The 6,099-nt window shown below is 38.3% G+C and overlaps 1 pseudogene; it reads right to left on the reverse strand.

The window, feature by feature from the left end:
* The window catches only part of LOC128068157 (frizzled-3-like), a 43,703-nt pseudogene extending 38,331 nt beyond the window's left edge, over window positions 1-5,372 (reverse strand).
* Between the last annotated feature and the right edge of the window lie 727 nt (window positions 5,373-6,099).

Here is a 6,099-nt window from a genome sequence, read left to right on the forward strand (position 1 = left end):
GGCCAAACAGGAGATGGCAAGAGTGAACGTCGACATTCTAGGAATCAGTGAATTTAAATGGACTGGAATGGGTGAATTTAACTCAGATGACCATTATATCTACTACTGCAGGCAAGAATCCCTTAGAAGAAATGCAGTAGCCATCATGGTTAACAGAAGAGTCTGAAATACAGTACTTGGATGCAATCTCAAAAATGACAGAATGATCTCTGTTCGTTTCCAAGGCAAACCATTCAATATCGCAGTTATCCAAGTCTATGCCCCAACCAGTAACGCTGAAGAAGCTGAAGTTGAACGGTTTTATAAAGACCTACAAGACCCTTTAGAACTGACACCCAAAAAAGATGTCCTTTTCATTATAGGGGCCTGGAATGCAAAAGTAGCAAGTCAAGAAACACCTGGAGTAACAGGCACATTTGGCCTTGGAATACGGAATGAAGTAGGGCAAAGACTAATAGAGTTTTGCCAAGAAAATGCACTGGTCAGAGCAAACACCCTCTTGCAACAACACAAGAGAAGACTCTACACATGGACATCACCAGATGGTCAACACTGAAATCAGACTGATTATATTCTCTGCAGCAAAAGATGGAGAAGCTCAATACAGTCAACAAAAACAAGACCAGGAGCTAACTGTGGCTCAGATCATGAACTCCTTATTACCAAATTCAGACTGAAATTGAAGAAAACAGGGAAAACCGCTAGACCATTCCAGGTATGACCTCAATCAAATCCCTTATGATTATACAGTGGAAGTTAGAAATAGATTTAAGGGCCTAGATCTGATAGATAGAGTGCCTGATGAACTATGGAATGAGGTTCGTGACACTGTACAGCAGACAGGGATCAAGACCATCCCCATGGAAAAGAAATGCAAAAAAGCAAAATGGCTGTCTGGGGAAGCCTTACAAATAGCTGTGAAAAGAAGAGAAGTGAAAAGCCAAAGGAGAAAAGCAAAGATATAAGCATCTGAATGCACAGTTTCAAAGAACAGCAAGAAGAGATAAGCCTTCTTCAGCGATCAATGTAAAAAAATAGAGGAAAAGAACAGAATGGGAAAGACTAGAGATCTCCTCAAGAAAATTAGAGATATCAAGGGAACATTTCATGCAAAGATGGGCTCGATAAAGGACAGAAATGGTATGGACCTAACAGAAGCAGAAGATATTAAGAAGAGATGGCAAGGATACACAGAAGAACTGTACAAAAAGGATTTTCACGACCCAGATAATCATTCATCTAGAGTCAGACATCCTGGAATGTGAAGTCAAGTGGGCCTTAGAAAGCATCACTATGAACAAAGCTAGTGGAGGTGATGGAATTCCAGTAGAGCTATTTCAAATCCTGAAAGATGATGCTGTGAAAGTGTTGTACTCAATATGACAGCAAATTTAGAAAAGTCAGCAGTGGCCATACGACTGGAAAAGGTCAGTTTTCATTCCAATCCCAAAGAAAGGCAATGCCAAAGAATGCTCAAACTACTGCACAACTGCACTCATCTCACACGCTAGTAAAGTAATGCTCAAAATTCTCCAAGCCAGGCTTCAGCAATATGTGAACCGTGAACTTCCTGATGTTCAAGCTGGTTTTAGACATGGCAGAGGAACCAGAGATCAAATTGCCAACATCCGCTGGATCATGGAAAAAGCAAGAGTTTCAGAAAAACATCTGTTTCTGCTTTATGGACTATGCCAAAGCCTTTGACTATGTGGATCACAATCAACTGTGGAAAATTCTGAGAGAGATGGGAATACCAGACCACCTAACCTGCTTCTTGAGAAATCTGTATGCAGGTCAGGAAGCAACAGTTAGAACTGGACATGGAACAAGAGACTGGTTCCAAACAGGAAAAGGAGTACGTCAAGGCTGTGTATTGTCACCCTGCTTATTTAACTTCTATGCAGGGTACATCATGAGAAACGCTGGACTGGAAGAAACACAAGCTGGAATCAAGATTGCCGGGAGAAATATCAATAACCTCAGATATGCAGATGACACCACCCTTATGGCAGAAAGTGAAGAGGAACTCAAAAGCCTCTTGATGAAAGTGAAAGAGGAGAGTGAAAAAGTTGGCTTAAAGCTCAACATTCAGAAAATGAAGATCATGGCATCCGGTCCCATCACTCCATAGGAAATAGATGGGGAAACAGTGGAAACAGTGTCAGACTTTACTTTTTGGGGCTCCAAAATCACTGCAGATGGTGACTGCAGCCATGAAATTAAAAGACGCTTACTCCTTGGAAGAAAAATTAAGAGCAACCTAGATAGCATATTCAAAAGCAGAGACATTACTTTGCCGACTAAGGTCCATCTAGTCAAGGCTATGGTTTTTTCAGTAGTCATGTTTAGATGTGAGAGTTGGACTGTGAAGAAGGCTGAGCACTGAAGAATTGATGCTTTTGAACTGTGGTGTTGGAGAAGACTCTTGAGAGTCCCTTGGACTGCAAAGAGATCCAACCAGTCCATTCTAAAGGAGATCAACCCTGGGATTTCTTTGGAAGGAATGATGATAAAGCTGAAACTCCAGTACTTTGGCCACCTCATGCGAAGAGTTGACTCATTGGAAAAGACTGTGATGCTGGGAGGGATTGGGGGCAGGAGGAGAAGGGGACGACCGAGGATGAGATGGCTGGATGGCATCACTGACTCGATGGACGTGAGTCTGAGTGAACTCTGGGAGTTGGTGATGGACAGGGAGGCCTGGCGTGCTGCGATTCATTGGGTCGCAAACAGTCGGACATGACTGAGCGACTGAACTGAACTGAACTGAACTGAGAACCAAGATAGTTCTCCTTCATTTTTTTGGTGAGAGAACTGGGTAGTTTTAATACCCAACAGGGACTACCATGCCAGGAACCAAATTCCAATATTAAACCAATACCCATTTTCATATGCACAATCTAACAGTCTATACCAAATCTCTCCTTACCAGTTAGACTTTGTGTAGTCAGTAGAAGAGCAGAAATATTTTCTTCAACCTCTACAATATTTTCAACTCTTTGGACTACACAAGTTGCCCTCTACATTTCAAAATCTATGAATAATCATCTTTCTACAAAATTTCCCAGATTTATGCTAGTTTACTTGGAAGTACTAAATCTTTGAATTTTACTATAAAATGAAGATTCCAAAACAAGTAGTATTCGATTTGCTGAAAGCACTGTAACAAAGGATTAAAGACTATAATTTAAAAAAAAAAAAAAAAAACCTTTAAATTCTATGTACTATGTTGGTACATTAATACTAGAATGTGAGAACATGGTAAAAGCTATCACTTTAAGAGAACTTACTCCAAAAGTACTGTGCCAAATACTTCATAAAAGCTTCATTTCGTAGAAATGCTTCATTTTGTATCTTCCAAAGTGTTAACTCTGTTTTACAAGCAAAGTGACAATGGTAAGAAAGCTCAAGTAACTTGACCAAAGTAATACAGAGAGAAAGTGGTAGCTGCTGCTGCAGTTTATACAATTTCAAAGCTTTTACCTCTTATTGTCACAGTTTACTGCCCCCTAATTCCTATCTGGTAAACATAACTTTGTCCACAATTCTAAAACCATTATTGAAACACATACAATATTATTTAAACCTATTATTAACTATATCCATTAATTTGTCATAGCGTCTAAACTAAAATAATTAAAAAGTACCTAAAGAATTATCATTAGAAAAATTCAAGTAAGGCAACAGATTTTCATGATGGCCTGAGAGGTCAAGAACAGATAATTCACACAACAAAACCTCTATCACTGCTTGGGAGTTACTGTTCTTAAATTGATGTAAAGATAGTAAGACCAGGATACTATCTTAAGTATTTCAGACAATGTAAATACTGTAAACCAACCAGCCTAAAGGCTGAACCAAAGAACCCATTTTCAAAATCATGTTATCTTCAATATTTACTAAGTGAATTATGAATACTATTATTATAGTCTGCTCTTTAAAGTCTTATTATCAAATAAAAGAAAAGATGTAACCATAACTTTGACAATTTAAACTTCTGAAAGGCTATTACTTCCCCAGTTCCAATGTTTCAAAGTTCTTCATAAAAGAATAATATCTGAAAACTAGGATGAGTAACATGCCCCAAACATGAGGGGGGGTAGATAGATTCCAATCTTCAATCTATAAGAGTCTGAACCTAAATACATAACTTTTTAATGTACAAGATGCAGTTTAAAATAACATGTTAGTTGTTCCTGCTGTTTATCAAACACATTCATTAGACTGATTAAAAGGGCAATACAAGAATAATTTTCTATGACATGCCAAATAATAGATGAAGTCTTACCTCCATTGCTAAAACTGCTGTCTGTTGGTCATAGTGATTCAGAAGATTGGGCATCAAGGCAGTGTTATAAGGCAAATCCTGGCACATCCTCAAGGTAACAGGCACAAAGAAAACAAACTGTGCCCACCTATACGGCCCACAAACATAGTCAAGGGCCACAGATAGAAGTCGATCCAACTCATAGCCACACTTTCTCAACTGAATGGGATTCAGATGATCAGGCCTACTCAATATGTATTTTAGATCTTTGTACACCTGCAGGTCTCAGCTTGAAAGGACTTCTTCTATCTTACTGTTAAGTTCTTCAAACAGAATTAGTCTTTGCACCGTCAGAGGTTTGTTAGCTTGGTCTCACAAAAGGCATTTGTTTTTGGTTTCTCAAAATGGGAAAATGACATCGTCTTGCCTCTTCTTTCCATTTTATTATATTGGGTACCATGCGGCCAACGTGTCAACTTGATCAACCACATTCCCAAACAACAGATTGCATCTTAGGAGAAGAGCTATTTCTTCCTTTGACTGAAATATCTGAAAAATAATTTTTTTTTAAAAATGGGAGAAATTAGCAATTTCCTCTTACAACATTACAGGTTTGATATTAAAACTTTGATTAGCTCAGTAAAGTTGCAGGACACAAAATCAGTATACAAAAATCAGTTGCGTTTCTACACACTAACAATCAGCTACTAGAAAGAGATATTTTAAAATACTGCCTTTGGGACTTTCTGGTGGTCCAGTGGTTACAACTGCACAAATCCACTGCTGGAGCTCCAGTGCACTCCCTAGTGGAGAACTAAAATTCCAAGTGCCGGGCAGGTGGCTAACAACAACAATCACAAACTTTGACGAGAGATACAATTCTGCCTTACAGATAAAATACATGGGTAGTTCAGAAAAAAATACGACAGTTTTTCTACCTTCTCATTCTTGCTATAGACATACCAGAGAATCCATAAATAGCATTTAAAGGAAAGCACTATTTCTTCCCTCAGTTGTTTATATAACATATAGTTTAATTTCCCACCTACAATGGTAGTTTTTCATTTGTCACAAGACATAATTGATCCATATGAAAAACTTGCATGCTGTTGTCCTAAATTTAAGTATCTGCCACACTTAATGACAAGTTATTTAAATTTTATTATATATGTTTTAATCATTACATGATTCAGCAGATGGTATCTGTGAAAGGTGTAAACTATAAAGAAATCAAAAGATATGGATTCAAGCCTCTTCCCAACTATGTGAATCACTTAACTTCTCTGAGCTCAGAATTTTCCTTTCTAAAAGTTGCACCTCCCTATCAAAGATGTATGAGTAAATTATAAAATAATGTACTCTATAAAAGGTAAACCAACATCAAACTTTAGGTAGTTTTATTACTGAATGAAGATACAAAGACTTACTTCTATCAACCAATACCGCACTGGCAAACAGAAGATTCTAAAAGTAGTATCAGGACAGTTTCCCAACAATGCTTCATCCTTTTAGATAGTACAAAGATTTAGTACATAGATAGAGAAAACGTTTGACCAACAAATGCTTCATTACACACAGTCAGGCTGCAGAGAAGAGTCAACTCTAGAAAGTTACAGCGTAGAATATGAATGATTTCCAGTTAAGAGTTTCCACCAAGTTTCAGAGTAGGATTTGACACTGCCTTTCCTGGGGGCTTCCCTGGTGGCTCAGACGGTAAAGAATCTGCCTGCAATGCTAGAGACATGGGTTCGATCCCTGGGTTGGGAAGATTCCCTGGAGGAGGAAATGGCAACCCACTCCAGTATTCTTGCCTGGAGAATGTCAGGGACAGA

The sequence above is a fragment of the Budorcas taxicolor genome, chromosome 24 (assembly GCF_023091745.1).
Source record: "Budorcas taxicolor isolate Tak-1 chromosome 24, Takin1.1, whole genome shotgun sequence".
Taxonomy (NCBI): Eukaryota; Metazoa; Chordata; class Mammalia; order Artiodactyla; family Bovidae; genus Budorcas; species Budorcas taxicolor.